The 18,074-nt window shown below is 49.9% G+C and overlaps 1 protein-coding gene across 1 annotated transcript in view; it reads left to right on the top strand.

Moving 5' to 3' along the window:
* The window catches only part of USP39 (ubiquitin specific peptidase 39), a 660,051-nt gene that overhangs the window by 493,015 nt on the left and 148,962 nt on the right, over positions 1-18,074 (top strand). The gene's annotated exons all lie outside the window — the stretch shown is intronic.

The raw sequence follows: 18,074 nt of genomic DNA, 5'->3' as shown, positions 1-18,074 counted from the left end.
CCTTGATCCATCCGACCAAGCCCTCTATCGAAACGGTCGCGGCGGCCCTGGCTCAGCCTGTGGTGGCTGCACCAGTGGTGGCGACCTCAGGGCCCAGAATCTCCCTGCCTCCTCGGAGGGAGTCTTCCTTTGTGCCCATCGATAGGACCCCCGTGAAACCCCCCGTGGGGAAGAAGAAGGGGGGGCAGGGCGTCGTCGTAGAGTCGGCCTCAACCTCAGAAGAGGAGCTGATCGAGGTCTTAAGCCACGGCCTAGGCGTGGAAGAAGGCCAGCCCGTCGGAATGGACCCCGACGCAGGTGACGACGACGACATCGTCGAGGATACCGACGGGGCCCCTGCTCGCCCGTCGGATTCCCCTCTGCCAGCGCCGCAAGACAACTCGGCGGCCATTTTGTTGGCCATACAGTCCTTATGCTCCGAGATAAGGACGAGGCTACCGTTACCGACGGAGGAACCTCTCCCGTCGGGGGATCCAGAACCGGGACCTTCTGGTGTTCCCCCTACCAAGAAAAGAAGGATCCATCCACCACCTCCTTTTCAACCGTCGCGCCCCTTCCAGCCCTCCTCCCCGTCCACCCGAGGGGATGATACGGGGACTGACACGGCAGCGACGGGTACGGACGACGAGGCATACGACGAGGATTTTCCGTCGTCGCCTCCCACCAGGGCCTCTCCGCCCGACGAGATCGGATCTTTCCACTCCATGATCTCCAGGGCTTCCGAGCTTTTCCAACTCTGCCCTGAGGAGAAGAAAAAGGAAGGCTTCCTTTATCAGCGGCGTGAGGCCAAGAGGAAGACGGTCCTCGCAGTGCCTCTGTTGGACGACATTTGGGATGAGGGCCTTTCCCTCCTCAAGAACCCTTCCACGACGCCAGCTAGAAGAGACCGGTACGAGAAAAAGTACCGGGTCCCGGACACGGCCCCCCTATGCCTCCGGGCGCAGCCTACCCCGGACTCCGTCGTCTCCGCGGCAGCCAGGAAGAAAGCGGGGGGGGGTGCGGCCTCCACATCGACTTCCCCGCCGGACGGCGAGGGAAAGAAATTGGATACTATGGGGCGTAGAGTCATCTCGTCGGCAGCGACGACGATTAAAGCGGCCAACGCCTTGGCTATCGTGGCCCGCTACGACAGGGAGCTCTGGTACAAGATGGCTCCCCTGCTGGATTTTCTGCCGGACGACAAGAGGGCGGAGGCCCTTGAGATCCTGCAGGAAGGTGAGGTGGCCTCGGACCACGCCATCACCGTGGCGACGGACATCGCCGACACTGGGTTCCGCCAGCTGGGCAACGGCGTTTGCCTTCGACGTCGTGGATGGCTCAAAGCTACGGACTTCCGGCAGGACGTCCAGACCAGAGTCCTGGACATGCCCTTCGACGGGAACAACCTGTTTGGGAAGACAGTGGACGATTCCCTTCAGGCCATCAAGGCGGATACGGAGACGGCCCGGGCCCTTGGAGTCCTGCAACGACGGACGCCCTTTCGGAGCGGCGGAGGCAAGGGCGCCTCCAAAGGTTCCGGCGGCGGTTTCGCTTCCTACCGTCAAGCGGCCCGCTCGTCGTCGCAAGAGGCCTACAGAGGCAAGTCTAGCGGACCCCGCCGTCGTCGCCAAGGAGGTCAGGGCGGCAAGGCCGCGTCCAAGCAGGATTGAACCGGCCGTGGGGTCGGGCCCCCACCGGAGCACCCCGGTGGGAGGCCGGCTGGCGGGCTTCGTCAGCGTGTGGGAGTCCATCTCCACCGACGGTTGGGTGCTGGACGCCCTGGCCCGGGGCCACGCGCTCGAGTTTCAAAGAAGGTGCCCGCGCGTCCCCCCCGTGGCCCCCCCGTGGCCAGGAAAGAACTTCACGTCCCTCAACTTCTCCTGGAGGTAAAGGCGATGCTCAGAAAGGGCGCCATCGAACTCGTCCCAAAGAGGCTTCGGGGCTCCGGAGTCTACTCGAGATACTTCCTCGTGAAGAAGAAGACGGGAGGATGGCGCCCCATCCTAGACCTGCGACGTCTGAACAAGTTCATCAAGGCGCAGAAGTTCCGGATGGTCACCCTCCAGCACGTCCTGGGTCAGCTGGAGGAAGGAGACTTCCTATCGTCGTTGGATTTGGAGGATGCCTACTTCCACATTCCCATCCTAAAGGGGCACCGCAAATTCCTCAGATTCGTGGTCCAAGGGCGTCATTACCAGTTCAAAGCCCTTCCCTTCGGACTACGGTCGGCACCCAGGGTATTCACCAAGTGCCTGGCACCGGTGGCGGCGCAGCTGCGCCGCGAGGGGATTCACGTCTACCCCTACCTGGACGACTGGCTCATCCGCGCCAAGACGAGGGAGCTCGCCGTGGTCCACACGGCAAGGACCGTCCAACTCCTCACGGACCTGGGATTCTCCGTGAACTACGCCAAATCCCACCTGGTGCCCGCGCAAGTCGCACTGTTTCTGGGAGCGAAGCTCGACACAGTGTCCCTTCTGGCCTCCCCGTCGGAGGAGAGGACCAGGACCATCTTGGGCAAGGTGCAACGGATGTTGGTGGCCGACGCGGCCAAAGTGAGGTCCATCAAGTCCCTCCTCGGGATGATGTCTTCCTGCATCTACCTCATTCCCATGTGCAGGCTCCGGATGCGCCCGTTGCAAGAATTCCTGGATGCGCGCTGGATCCAGACGACGGGCAGCTTCGAGGAAAGGATCAAGCTCGACGAGAGTTTCCGACGAGCGATACGGTGGTGGGGCACCCGCGCGCATCTGACGGCGGGCATGGACTTGCAGACCCCAGCCCACCAGGAGACTGTGACCACGGATGCCTCCCTGGAAGGGTGGGGAGCGCACACCGAAAATCTGCACGCAAGGGGACTTTGGCTCCCGACGGAGAAGTCCCTACATATCAACGTCCTGGAGCTCCGTGCAGTGTTTTGGGCCCTCAGGTCCTTCCTTCCGTCCCTCAAGGGCAAGGTGGTGAGGATCTTCACCGACAACACCACCACCATGTTTTACATCAGGAAACAGGGCGGAACCAGGTCCCCGGCGCTGTCCAAGGAGGCGCAGGACCTGTGGCGTTGGGCCGTCGCCCAAGGGATTTTTCTGGTGCCGTTTCATCTGGCAGGGATAAAAAACACCATCGCCGACTCACTCAGCAGGGAGCTGCGCTCGTGCCACGAGTGGGAGCTACGGCAGGATCTGGTGGATCGCCTCTTCCGACGGTGGGGCACACCCCAGATCGACCTGTTCGCGACGGCGAAGAACACCAAGTGCCGGAGGTTCGCCAGCAGGTTTCCCCAGACGAGGAGCATGGGCGATGCTTTCTCGTTCCCCTGGGAGGGCCTGTTCCTCTACGCGTTCCCTCCCTTGCCTCTGCTAATCCGGCTCATCAACCAGCTCAAGAGGTCACGGTGCAGGATGATCCTCATCGCACCTGCGTGGCCGAGGCAGATATGGTTCCCGGACCTTCTGGACTTGTCAGCGTCCCCGCCGATCAAGCTGCCGGCGGACGCGGATCTACTCTCCAGGGAAGGAGGCGCTATCCTCCACCACGACCCGAAGTCGCTGAACTTGCAGGCCTGGCTCCTGCAGCGCTAGAGTTTGGAGGATACGACATACCGGCCGATTGCAGAGAGGTTCTTGCAAAGGCCAGGGCGTCCTCGACTCTTAAATGCTACGGACACAAGTGGAAGAGGTTCTCTGTCTGGTGCCACGCACAGAAGATTAACCCTCTACGGATTACGGCTCCCCAAGTACTGCCGTACCTGCTGACGCTGGCCAAAGCTGGTCTGGCACACGCGTCCATCAAGATTCATCTTGCTGCGATCTCCCGATACACCAGAACCACGGGCCGGACGTCCTTGTGGTCTCATCGTCTGGTGAAAGAGTTCATGAAGGGACTGTTCAGATCGTTCCCGCCGGTGAAGGCTCCGGCCCCGGCGTGGGAGCTCAACGTGGTGCTGACCAAGCTCATGGGACCTCCGTTCGAGCCTCTGCACTCGGCCCCGTTGAAGTTTCTATCGTGGAAAACAGCTTTTCTTGTGGCCATCACCTCCGCACGACGAGTGGGAGAGATCCAGGCCCTTTCCTGCAAGGCCCCGTACTTGACTTTCCACGACACGAGGGTAGTGCTCAGGACGCACCCCTCCTTCATGCCCAAGGTACCGTCGGACTTCCATCTCAACGAACCCTTGGTGTTACCTGTGTTTTTCCCGTCGCCTTCGTCGCCGGCTGAGAGGACTTTGCACTCGCTGGATGTAGCTAGAGCGCTGAAGTTCTACGTGGACCGCACAAAGGGTTTTCGGAAGACGTCACAACTCTTTGTGAACTTTGGACCTGTCAATCGGGGGAAGGCTCTCTCGAAGGCTTCCATCTCCAGATGGCTCTCCGGCTGTATCATGTGCTGTCACCGGTTGGCAAACCGACCGCTGCCTGGCCGTCCGAGAGCCCATTCCACCAGAGCGATCGCAGCTACCACGGCGTTCCTATCTGGTGTGCCCCTGCTGGACATATGCAGGGCTGCTACGTGGAGGTCGACGCACACCTTCACGAAATTCTACTGCGTCGACCGGGATTCCAGGGAGGAGTCCAGGGTCGGCCAAGCAGTGCTGCGCAACCTGTTCGCCTGAGGTGAGCCTGGTGAGGAGGTAAGATGCTTAATGTTGAGTTTATGTGATGCTTAATGTTGAGCCTTTGCCACCTCCCGTGGTTGTGCATGTGTGTACTGCTATGTATTCTTTATTCATGAGCATGTGAATCCATGCCAGACCCCATGCTGGAGAAGGAACAAGTTACTTACCTGTAACTGTTGTTCTCCAGCATGGGTCTGGCATGGATTCACATGCGAACCCTCCCGCCTACCCCTCTGCGGCTCTTCACTTGGTCATACTGCCACTTCACGTGCTTCCAAATCTGAAGATGGCTGCCAGAGGCGGGGCTTAGGTAGAGGGCAGTCATTGGCTGTGGTCAGTATGACGCAGAGACCAGTGATTGGTTACTACTACGAAAGACAGATCAGAAACGAAACTGATACTGGTTTTTTCTTTACCGAGGATTCCCAGCCTGACGACGGGGAATATTCATGAGCATGTGAATCCATGCCAGACCCATGCTGGAGAACAACAGTTACAGGTAAGTAACTTGTTCCTTTTCCTTCCTTAAAGGCTTTATCTTTTGTGGTTTTGCTATCTAAATATAAATACTGTATATCTTTGTCTGTGTGCGGTTGTACCGATCACATGGTAGAACTGTCATTAGTGTCAAACTCTGTAACAATTGTACTGCAAGCAACTACCAACTAAGCAATAGCCTTTGAACATTATTTATAAGTAATCCTATGTGTGTTGGTTAAGTGAACTAAGTATTTTAAGACATTCCTTGTGTAAATATAATAAAAATATATTTTAATATAAGTTTATTGGTGTGTTTCTTTGGACTACTGTACCAACTGGCTTCAGTTTACTTACCTAGAGCTCACATCTTACTCTTATAATGAGCCTGACTGCTCTGCCACTCTAGCAAGGTTCCAGGTGTAGTACAGACTGATACTAAGAGTTGGGGACCTGTATACCATTGGGATAGTTTTATGAAGTCTTACCTCAAGTGGACTTTAGGAAAACTCCCCTAACAGCAGTGCTAGCACAACGCGGCACTAGCGAAAGCCAAACCTGGTCTACAAGTTTGGGTCGGGCTTTAGTATGACTGGTAAGTAGCGGTTTCATCAAGGAGCAGGAACCGGATGGAATGACTTTAAGAAAAGCATTTTTAACTCTATCATTTTTTGTGATATGACCACAACGTATTGAGGATTGAGACTAATCCAGACACTTGTACATACTTTTTTTACTAAACAATTAGGAGAGATCCATAGAAAACGTTTAACTGCAGAGATTGACATGCGCACAGTGCCGGGAGACTCCAAATGTTTATTTTGGTGGAAGTGGAGACCAAACTCAATAAGTGTCATAAGAACGCACAGCAATATGCCACATGTGGGTTTGTTGTCCACTGATAACACAGCGGACTGTAGACTTCCAACTATGAATGTATACAGGGAATTGCTGTTCAACCCCAGAATGGGTTCACATGACATAATAGGCCTCCTTTTGGCAATGCTTCCGGGGACGCGGTCAGTGATTTTGCTGCACTATTAAACCTCAATAGATTGATATTTTTCCAAGGAAACAATAAGGTCAGTTAGCCGTTGTTTTAGGTTGGTGTGACAGCATAAGTGTTGAAACCTACGTTGGTTGGATGTTTGTAACTTTGGTTTATGTAACTTTGGTGTATGTTTTTTTTAATATATTTTTATATTTATTTTTAGATGTTTATATCAATTTCCACTCATCAATCAAGCATGGCATTGCCCTGAAGAAGGCTAGGTTATTTCTATTCATCAACCTGTTCAGCCGAAACTCAAGTTGGCAAAGATTATAATTATTTTTGGACTTTTAGATGAAGTGTTAGCAACTCTAGGTTTCTTTGCTTGCTATAGGTGTTGTCAATAACTAATCCGCAGGCACTCTTGATTAGTGGCACATGAGATTAGTGGTTGACAGTCCCAGACGGCATTAAATACCAGTCGGGCTACTCTGATACATATTGCGCATTTTGCACTAATTGCTTGATTTGCACTTAACATTGTTTTGTGTATGGATGAATGTTTGGAGTTTGTATGTTGTTGATGTGGATTGTTTGAGAATGATGTGGTGGTAGGATGTGAAGGGACATTGTAAAATTGTTGCTTAGTGCAAGGGAACAATTCATACAGTTTTGCACATTGTTTTTTGCACACATGTTGAATCAAATTCTGAAGGATTATGCAATAAATATCTTTTTGATAAAGAATTTCTCCCTTTGTTTGCCGATAGCCTTGGTAATGAGAAATTCAGTCCATGGCATCTGTATTGTGTATCACTCACAGGAATCCTGACAGTCATATCATTATACTTCAAGATGACAGGCACTATGGGGAGCATTTGGATAGGGCCCCCTGCAAACTTGATGGGCCTCGGAAGAGCCTTAGCTACTGCCTCTGGGCTGAGCAAACTCTCATTAACCACTGTGATACTGGCCCTAGTGTCTCTGATGGCATACGTCTCTACCCCATTGATGAGAACAATGTCCTTAAAAATATTCCTTCGTATTATCTGGAATGGAATTGTATATATCCTGACTCTGTTGTTCCCATGACCCAAGGGACACTAATGCTACTCTGGTCTGAACTCCAAGGAGTTCTTGAGCCAGAGAGTAAAAGTTAGCCCCTGTCATAGGAGCTTCTCCCTCTTGGGTTAAGGCTAAAGGGACAGATGGGACCCCATCTGGGATCGCCTTTCACATGGGAGCCAGACCCACAAACCACACATTTGCCAATGGTTCTTTGGAATGGGGGTTTCTGGTAACCGCCTTCTGGTTTGGCCCCAGAGGTTTCACTAACACTATTGAATTTTCCATGGTCTTCTGTTTTTTGTCATTTGTGTGGCCCTCTCTGGATGAGTTATTTGTGGAAGGTTTTTCCCTTCCATCAGTAAGTAAGGCATGGTATCAAACTAAGACAGACACAAGTGGCCACAATTCAAGGGTATTTATTGAACCTTATCAAGGGTGTGATAAACGCCTATCTAAACCTAAATCTAGATGGGAGCAAGCTACGACCATCAAATAATAATAATTCAGTCCTAGTGGCGTCTCATCACAATAAAAGGGCCTATACTAAAAAACCTATTGCCAATCCTTATCACTAATTCACAAATAGTGTGGGGAAATGTTCATGAAAAAGAAGTGTTCACAAAATAAGACAGTTAACAGTTTTTACACTGTCAGTTGGATACCTTACAGAGACCTTCAAATGAGCACCCACGTGTTGCCGGACCACTCTATATATGGCATCTACTTAGGTTTCAAAAGTTCACTCACTCCTTCCCGATTTCTTCATACCATGTTGCCGCTTGCAACCTTGGTTCTAATACAGATGGGTCTGTTATAAGTCTCCCGACACACAGGCTGTGCTGAGTTTACTGGAGCTGTGTTGTTGTCTGAGCCAAGGACAGTACCACCGTGGCAATCGCTCCTCCCCATCTCGGCTGTCGATGCGGGAAAGCCCTGGGTACCTTCGACACACAATGCACATTTCTTCAGCTTTAATTCCCGGTCTTATGTTTCTTATCCTCGAGGGCTCGTGACAGTAACGGTTTTCTTCCTCTGAAAAGGACAAGGGAAATTCCCTCCTTGCAGCCCTTTCTGGTCTCGCCGTCTTTCTCCTCGTGTTACACTGCCATCTCGGAACTGCTACTTCCTCGCTTTTGCCTCGCTCAGAGTGTGCTTTTGTGCTCCGCCTTTTATCCCTGTGAGGAAATGTGATGGAAGTGAGATGTGTGTAATTGTCAGTAATGGCCTGACTCTGCCTGACACTTGTGTTGGGACATGTGAGGTATAGGGCTCTGCTGTTAGTCTGTTGTCACTCACAGTGAACTGTCAGTGAGAACGTGTTCATGTCAGGAAAGGGGGGGGTTGAGTTCCTGGGTATCCTACCTGGTAGGATGGGCAAAAGGTGTTACAAGGAAGGGAATACCGCGTCTCACCTTCCGGTGTCCCACTTCCACTCCCCGAGGACCCCTCAAGGTGATCCTCCCACACTGGTCCACCCCCAGAAAATGTATCCAAAAGCGATGGCCGTGTCCTGGCCACCTGTATGTATGATCCCCGGGGACTAGCGGGTGAGACCCCTTCAGGTTTCTCACACTTCCTTGTGCTCCCCCCCCCACATCACCCTCCTTCTTGTAAGGAGCCCCAGAATTCTTATGGGTGGCCCTTTTGGCTACTCATAAGTCAGCAGTTAGTGCTACCTTATGGGATCTAATTCTTTTGAGTCAGCCATGTGCTGTCTCAATTCTGCGTACAAGGAACCAACAATGCTTTCTAGCATGAAGAGATTCCTCATGCCCTCAAATGTTCTTATTTGTGGCCTTAAATCCACCCATCTACGCTTTTTAGGGATTCACAAACCCAGGTTGCCCATAACACTCCATCTCTCTCTTTATGCTCTCTAACCCTTTTCAGAATTTGGGAAGGTGTCTTCCCATACCTGGCTATAAGAGGTTGTTTGGCCAAGCTGTAATCCATTCTATCTACCATCCATCTCTAGAATTACATGACGACCATTCTGGGGGAATGATGCAAGTACTCACCGACCCCCGACACAGTCCGGGCCAAACTTTGCCTGTGTAGGCCTGGTCGCTTGTAGGTTTAACCCTTGCAGTTTCACGTCGCTCCCGCTGTCAACGGCTGCGGGACAGGACGATTGTCCATAGCGGGACAATAGCCTTTTCTCAGCTCTTGGTGAAGAAAAGAGGACAGCTCCAGTGCAGCATGTCTCAGGGCACTGGGTGACAGGCAGTCAAGGCTCCCACAATGACCGTCACCACAGCAGGGCGACACAGTACCCACAAATGCTTGCGGCATGGCGCACTCTCTTAAATCGCGACCCAGAAGAGCTAGAATTACGAAATTTGGCGGGAGAGGGCCCACGACCTCCCGCTGGCGATTCCTTAAGTCTCGAGTGTCAACTTGGGATGTTGGCGCTCCTAAGCGATAGCCTGGGTTCGAGCTGGTCAGTTCGCTGGATGGTCCAGGAACACTTATGATGACTCTTTGGGAGGGTAGTCGGGAGGTGCCGAGAGTAGTTGTTCCCACTAGTGCAAAGGGTTGAGGCGCCCTGCAGGTCTTCAATGATCGATGCAAAAACAGGGGTCTGATGGGACAACAGCGGGCTCTGGGTGCCAAACCTTCCAGCACGTCTGACGGTTCAGCGGGTCTGCTTTAGTGTTTCAGGATACTTGGCTCCTTCTGTAGTTCGGTGTGAACTTCAGGTGATCGACCTGGAATGGATGTAGAGACTCTTCTCTTATCCAAGATTTGTTTCGGCCTCAAATCTGGGATAACCAATCGAAGATCTGCTCCCTTGCATGCACGCCAGACGTGGACCAATCACGGTCCATGGTGATCCCAGTCATTCAGGCATACCAGTCATACTGGCACCAGTAGTGTGGATTGGGACCAGACAGTCCCAATTCTCTTCCTGGGCACTAGCACACGTGACATGCAGGAGCCCGCGAAGGTTGCAGTTTTTCGTGGGAGGCTACTTGCCCGAATAAGGCATTCCCGGGTCACCCCGACCTGAGGGAAGGCAAATGGACAGAATGGCCGAAGGACAGAAGAAAAGACTTTGTGACACGCCCATTTTTGGCACTGACCACAGTCTTGAGCCAAACACGGTAAACGTGATATGGTTAATTAAAAAGAAGTCAAAAAAATATAAAAGTAAACTGCTGCTGCCAGTTCGTCCTAGGCACACTTGTACAATCACCCAAAAATCCTTAGAGGGTGTCAAGGGCCATAACACACAAGACCCCTCTTCACAGTACTGTAAGGTACTTGACACAGATACAAAGTTACCAAGAAATGGCAACATAGTCAAAGACTAAGGGAAACCTAGTTTCTCAGTACTGACAGCCTGAAGGATGTGTCTGTTTCCCCATATAAGATGAGCAAAAGCACAGAGGAGCACAGCTGAAAGCTGTACTCCACTGGAAAAAGTCAAGTTAGGCTCGCCAAGCAAAAATTGCACCTAGGGAAATCTTTCCTAACACTTGTCCACACCTTCACAATCCCAATGCTTTAACACCACTTGTTAGGAGGTTTTACGAAAATCCTTTCTGTGATAAGTCTATAGAAAGGCCACCTTGGATGAACAGCGGGGGGGGGGCACCTCTTAGGTTTTGTCCTGAACTACCCAAAGGTTTGATGGCTATGGCTGAGCAGCCAAGCTTAGTCTAGGAGGCGTGAAGGCTGTACTGAGGCGCACAGTACTCCAAGCATACCCTTAATTCAAGTAAACACTTACACACTATAAGTGATATAAGAGGTACACATTTATTTTATATACACTAAAGCTTGTAACTTTTAAGTAAGGCCCCACTCTTGAACAGAGTAATCCACAAAATGCGTTGGGAACATTTAACTATGATTCTAGTAACTCCAATGTGGGCACGTCAGACACCTACTCAAGATGTCTATGTGCCCACCAATGGAGCTAATCAGCCCTTACAACATGTCTTGGAACATAGGGTCAACCCTTCATCCACATCCTCAGACAACCAGCTTGGTTGTCTCATGGTGGAAGATTTCACTTGTGAAAGCCTTCATGGAAGGGGTGAAAAGATTATATCCCCCCAATTGCAAATCCACCCCCAAGATGTCATTTAAGCATGGTCTTAAGTAATCTCATGGGCCCTCCCTCTGAACCAATGTATAAAGCAAGTCTCTGAGATCTTGCTTACTAGGCTGCCTTCATTATAGCTATCACCTCCATAAGAAGTGAATGTGAGCTCCAAGCATTGTCAGTTTCAGAGCCCTTTGTCGCAATACATAAGAACAAGGTGGCCCTAAGAACACATCCACGGTTCGCTCCGAAGTTCATTTCTTAGTTTCAGGTCAACCAATCCATTGAACTACCAGTGTTTTTTCAAGATCCACAGAACTCTGTAGAGAGTGCACTTCATACACTAGATGCTAGTAGAGCTGTCATGTACTATCTCAATAAAACAATACAAATCAGGAAAACGGACCAGTTCTTTGTTTCCTTAGCTGCGGGGAGAGAAGGGGATCCTGTGTCAAAGCCGCCATTCCGAATGGATTGTGTCCTCCCACGTATTCCTCATCTTATGATAACTCGTTGTCCCCAGCTCCGCTGCTTCGGGAAAAAAAAATTCTCTCGCAGAGGGCGCTGTGCTCGAGGTCGTGGCATCGATTGTCCCTCGACGGACTCCGTACTCTGTCGACGTCACCGATGGTATAAATAGCTCGAGCTGCGCCCGTTGCTTCATTTCCGTTTTTCCGATCGCTTCGCTATCGAGAACGGCGCGCTTCACATTTTCTGTGAAGAAAATGTCGTCATCTTCAACTCCTTCGACACCCAAGATTGGGTTCAAGAAGCGTGTAGAGTGTGGATCAAAAATGTCGATCAGGGTTCCCCACCGGGTTTGTCTCTGGTGTCTCGGTTCCAGTCACCGAACAGACGATTGCAGTTCCTGCCAATCCATGACCGAGAAAGCTCTTCGTGAGAGGAGAGGTAACATTTTCGGTGGGGAGGGAAGCTTCTAAGAAGGCTATGTCTAAAAAACTTAAGAAAGCGACTGATTCAAAGGAATCGGATCGCCATAGGCACACCAAGAGATCTCGATCTAGGAGTGGATCGAGACACTCTTCGTCATCTAAAAAAATGAAGAGAAGACATAGATCTCCCTCATCATCTTCTTCAGAGTCGAACGAAGAAATTTGATGTCCGACAAAATCGGATTCTCCCAGTAAATGGGAAGAATTCCATAAAAAGATGGAGGTTTTTGAGAATGCGGCCCCGACCCCATCAAAAGAACCTCGAAAAAGCCATACCCCTAAGGTCGCTCCATTGGACGACAAAGGGAAGTCCAAGATTACCATGGTAAAGACCAGTAGTGTTGAAGATACTAAAAAAACTCGAGTCGACGCCAAGCCGTCGAAGACTCTTCGAGAGTCGAGCACTTCTCCGGTGCCATACAAAAAACACAAGTCGTCGAAGGCTTCGACGACTTCATCGACGTCGACCATTTCTGCACCAAAACCAAAAGCATCCTCGACGCCCGTGTCGAAGTCATCTTCGAAGTCATCGAAGATTCCTTCGACAACTTCAAAGGATTTATCAATCCCTTCGACGCGTATGGTAGAAGAAGAAAGGAGATTCACTCCTTTGCCCAGGTCAGACTTTTTTAAGTCCATGTCCTCAATTTATGAGGAATCTGGCTCAGAAGAAGACGAAGTTACTCCTTTTGGAGTTTCTTATGGCACAAAGCAAGTTCCTGAGGAACTTATTGACCAGGAATCTAGAATGGGAGACCTGAGTAATACTCTACATTCTGCCAGTGGAATTGACACCTCCCCAGAATTAGTTTGCCAGACCTGATCCTGCAGAGCATGCAGATGCTGGGTACAGGGGTCTTATGACCAGAGTAGTAGAATATATGGGTTCGGGGTATCACTTCACCCGTTTTTGAACAGGATGACATGACGGATATAATTGTCCGAGGGCCTCAAAAGATCCAGTTCTCCCCTTTCACAGGGCACTTCAAAGGACGGTGGAGAAAAAGTGGGATAAACCAGAGAGTATTGCTGCTGCATATAGCAGTTTTCCAAAAAAATATAGACCAGCTGGAACGGATCCTGAATACTTAAATAAGCATCCGACTCCAGAAAGTCTAGTCATTCAGGCAGCATCTACATCAAAATAAACTGCATATCCCACTATTCCTCCAGATAGAGAGGATAAAAAAGTAGACGCATGGGCACGTAAAGTTTTCACGTCAGGCAGTATGGCCCTTAAATCGACAAATGTCACGTGTACCCTGGCCAGGTTTACCCATACCCTTTGGGACTGTATTTCGGCGGCGGCTGATCATATTCCGGAAGGTGAGGAAAGGGAAGGCTTCCTGAATATAGTCAAAGACGGGAAGGAGGCAATGGAGGAATGACTCCAGTCTGGACTGGATACTGCTGATAGTATCAGCAGGTCCATGGCTGCAATCGTTGTGCTATGCAGATTTGCGTGGTTGAGGAAGTCTGGGCTTGCACCAGATGTGCAAGCTAGACTCCTTAACATGCCCTTTGATGGCTCGAGGCTGTTTGGCAGCAAGGCTGATGAAAGCCTAGAAAAACTTCAGACCTCGAAAGCGGCAGCTAAATCGCTTAGCGCCTCTATGCGCCAGCCTCTAAAACCCTATTCCGGCTCATCTTCCTGGAGGGGTCGATCTTTTCGATACTACTCCTCTTTTGGTAGAGGAAGAAGACAGGCTTCTCAAAGGGGCAAAAGAAACTTCCCTCTTGGAGCACGAGGAAGAGGTGCAAAATTAGCCTCAGGAGCGGCATCTGTACCCTCAGCCACTCCTGCAGTCGCCTCCAAATCCCTCTGAGACCTTGTTACACAAAACACCAGTGGGAGGCAGGATCTCTCAGCATCTGAAGGAATGGCGGGGCATTACCTCAGATGCTTGGCCTCTGGAAACAGTAGCCCAAGGTTACTGTCTCCCCTTTCTAAAAAAGGCCTCAGAATCATCCACCGGGAGCCAACTCTGTCAAAATTCCAGATCCGCTCCTGTTGCAGGAAATTTTAAACCTGCTAGAGAAAGGTGCGATAGAACTGGTACCTGTAGCGGAGAGGAACAGAGGTTGGTACTCCCCATATTTTCTCATTCCAAAAAAGGACGGAGGACTGAGACCCATCTTGGACTTGAGAAACTTGAACAAGTTCCTCAGGAAGGACAAGCTCAAGATGGTGACTCTTTCTCGGATCCTTCAAGCTCTCCAACTCCAAGATTGTTTGGTATCATTGGACCTTCAGGATGCTTACTTTCATGTGCCAATCCATCCAAAGCACAGAAAGTACCTGAGGTTCGCGATTGGCAATTCTCATTATCAGTTTCGAGTGTTGCCATTTGGGTTGACCTTCGCCCCGAGGGTTTTCACCAAACTGTTGGCGGTTGTGGCAGCGAGTCTCAGGAGAGCAGGTATTCACATATATCCCTACCTGGACGACTGGTTGATCAGAGCAAGTTCTCCAGAACAATCTCAGGAACATCTTTCGATCACCTGCCACTTCCTCCATAAATTGGGCTTCTCCCTCAATTTCAAGAAGTCCCACATGATACCATCCCAGAAGCTCCAGTTTATCGGAGCAGTCTTGGACACTTCCTCGGGAAAAGCCTCGCCTCCCGAAGTGAGAGCTCTCCACATCCAGCAGATGGTAACAAAATTCCAGAATGCCCAACGTCTACCGGCCTTCGATTTTCTCAGGTTGCTCGGCCTCATGGCATCCTGCATTTTCCTAGGCCAGGTTGAGAATGAGATCCCTTCAATGGGCACTCAGAACTCAGTGGTCCCAGTTCTCAGGGAATATGTCGGATCTTCTGAAAGTTCCGAGAGCAGATGCTCAGGATCTTCTATGGTGGGCTTGCAATGACAACATTCTGAAGGGGGAGTCTTTTTGGCAACCATGGCCGGAGATAACAGTAGTGACGGACGCCTCACTCACATGGTGGGGAGCACACACCAACGATCTGACAATCGGCGGTCGTTGGTCTCCATCGGAGTCCAAACTACACATCAACCTTTTGGAGCTGAGGGCAATCAGACTAGCCCTGAAGGCCTTTCTGCCCTCTGTACAGGGAAAGAATGTCCTGATAATGACGGACAACACGGTGGCCATGTACTACCTCAACAAAAGAGGAGGAGTAGGGTCACTACCATTGTGCAGAGAGGCGATGCAGCTATGGTTCTGGGCAATATGAGAAGGAATCTCTCTATCGGCAATTCACCTAGCCGGAGAGAAGAACACGGCAGCAGATGCTCTGAGCAGGCATAGCACGGTCTCTCACGAGTGGGAGATAGCTCAGGAAGTCCTTCTGGAGATCTTCGCCCTTTGCGGAACCCCTCAAGTGGATCTGTTCGGCCCCGCGATCAACAGGAAGTGCGATCAGTACTGCTCAAGGGAAATTCCTCAAAGAGGAGCTCTGGGAGACGCATTCGTAGTGGAGTGGAAGTTTCCCCTGCTGTAGGCGTTTCCCCCAGTCCCTGTGATTCCTCAAGTAATCAGGAGGTTGAGAAAGTTCAGGAAAACCATGATCCTAATTGCCCCGGATTGGGCCAGGAGGACGTGGTACCCAGACCTTCTAAACATGTCCATCTGCCCTACAATACGTCTTCTGCAAAGAGAGGATCTTCTCTCGCAAGAGGAAGGTTGGGTCCTCCATCCAGAGGTCAAGACACTCAATCTTCACGCATGGTTTCTGAGAGGTTGAGATACAAGGATTGGGATCTTCTGGATGACGTAATGGAAGTCTTGCTTTCGGCCAGAAGGCAGGCAACAAAATCTTTGTATCGATGTTGCTTGAACAGGTTTAGTAACTGGTGCAAAGATAAGGATGTGGACCCTTTTCAATGTGGCACTCCAGTAGTGCTCTCTTTTCTATTACATCTAGCCGATCTGGGGCTCCAGATAGGAACAATCATACCTTGCGGCGCTGTCCATTTTCAAGCGCACCTCAGAAGAGATTTCATATTTCAAAATACCACTAATAATTCAATACTTAAAAGGACTTACTAACGTATAACCTCCAATACCTTTTCATGTCCCAACTTGGGACTTGACTTGCATACCTTTTGAGCCTCTGCACTCATGTCCATTGAGGCTTTTAACACTAAAAACTGTCCTTCTTGTGGCCCTATCATCAGCCCGCAGGGTTAGTGAACTTCAGGCTCTCTCATGCAAACCACCATATACTATTTTTTATAAGGATAATGTAGTCCTTAAAGTTAAACCTTCATTCTTACCAAAGGTAGTTTCGGACTTCCATTTGTCACAAAAAATAGTACTACCAACTTTTTATCCTTATCCTCATTTGGGCAAGGAAGAGGAGAGACTGCACAGACTAGATCCCAAGAGGGTTCTTAGTTTTTACATCTCAAGGATGTCTAAATTGAGACAAGATGACCAACTATTCGTGGGTTATACTGGTCATAAACTAGGCTTATCTGTAACAAAACAGACCATATCCCGCTGGATCATCTTAGCCATAATTGAATGCTACAGATTAGCGGGCAAATACCCACCAGATGAGCTTCGTGCCCATTCTACAAGGTCAATGGCTACTTCTGCGGCTCTAAAGAGGGTAGTCCCGGCAGCAGATATTTGTGCAGCTGCAACTTGGAAAACAATGCATACTTTTGTCAAGCATTACTGCTTGGGTACTGCCTCCTCCAATGAGGGATTATTTGCCAAGGCAGTTCTGCATTCTGTCCACGAAAACTGAAACTAGTACTCCTGCTTCCAAAATTGCCACTGCTATGGGAATCTATCATAAGATGAGGAATACGTGCAAGGACACAATCCATTCGAAGAACAATTTACTTACCAACTGTAACGTTCTTTCGACTGGATGTTCCTCCCACGTATTCCTCATCGACCCTCCCATCCTACCCCACAGTACAGTTTACGTTTTCTTACACTTGCCTCTCACGAAGAATGTATTTGTCATGGGGCACGCCTGGGTGTTGCTCCTATATGTTTCATTGAAAAAACAGAACTGAAGCAACGGGCGAGGCTCGAGCTATTTATACCATCGTGACATCGACAGAGTACGGAGTCCGTCGAGGGACAATCGACGCCACGACCTCGAGCACAGCGCCCTCTGCCGAGAGAATTTTTTTTTTCCGAAGCTGGGGACAACAAGTTATCATAAGATGAGGAATACGTGGGAGGAACATCCAGTCGAAAGAACGTTACAGTTGGTAAGTAACTTGTTCTTCTAGATGGATTGTGAAATGCATACAGCAGTGTTACCAAAAGAACTTCCACGTAAACCTAGAGCACACTCTACATGTGGTACTGGTGCCATGTTAGCCTCATTGCATATGTGCCCTTAGAAGTAATCTGTAGAGCAATAACATGGAGCTAAGTTCACACGTTTACCCAACATTACTGTGTGGACACTCAAGCTAGGAGCAATTCTCAAATAGGACCACCAGTGTTAAGGCATCTTTTTTTTTTAACCTCTGTCCCTTTAACCCACCTCCTTCTCCTGTTACTCTTCACTAGTCTATGCAAAGCATGTGATTCTAAGCAAATCCCCAAGCCTCAGAAGACAAACATTACATACCTGTAATCGCATTTCTGATACTTTGTGATACTTGTATATGCCTAGATTCACATGCACCCACCTTTCCTCCTCTCGTTGGGAGTAGAATCTCCATAGGCAATTTACACCTCATTCGCATTTCTTATCCTTAAATGAACATCTCACCCAGGATTATTTATAGTCTGGTAATGCTTCCTCTCAAACCCCTAAGTGGCCTTTTCAAGGAGTTGAATGTTATGATACATCGCTTCATATGGGAAAATTAACCTCCTAGACTAGTTCTGTGGATATTACAACTGCCAGCGGCATTGGGAGGGAATGAATATCCACAATTTTAAACTTGACCACATTTCAAATCCTTGACTACACACTTCTGCAACCTCCGGTCAGAAAT

The sequence above is a fragment of the Ambystoma mexicanum genome, chromosome 10, assembly GCF_040938575.1.
Source record: "Ambystoma mexicanum isolate Mex_15411 chromosome 10, UKY_AmexF1_1, whole genome shotgun sequence".
NCBI lineage: Eukaryota > Metazoa > Chordata > Amphibia > Caudata > Ambystomatidae > Ambystoma > Ambystoma mexicanum.
Note: the sequence above shows the minus strand (reverse complement) of the source record. Positions and strands in the feature narration are given on the sequence as shown.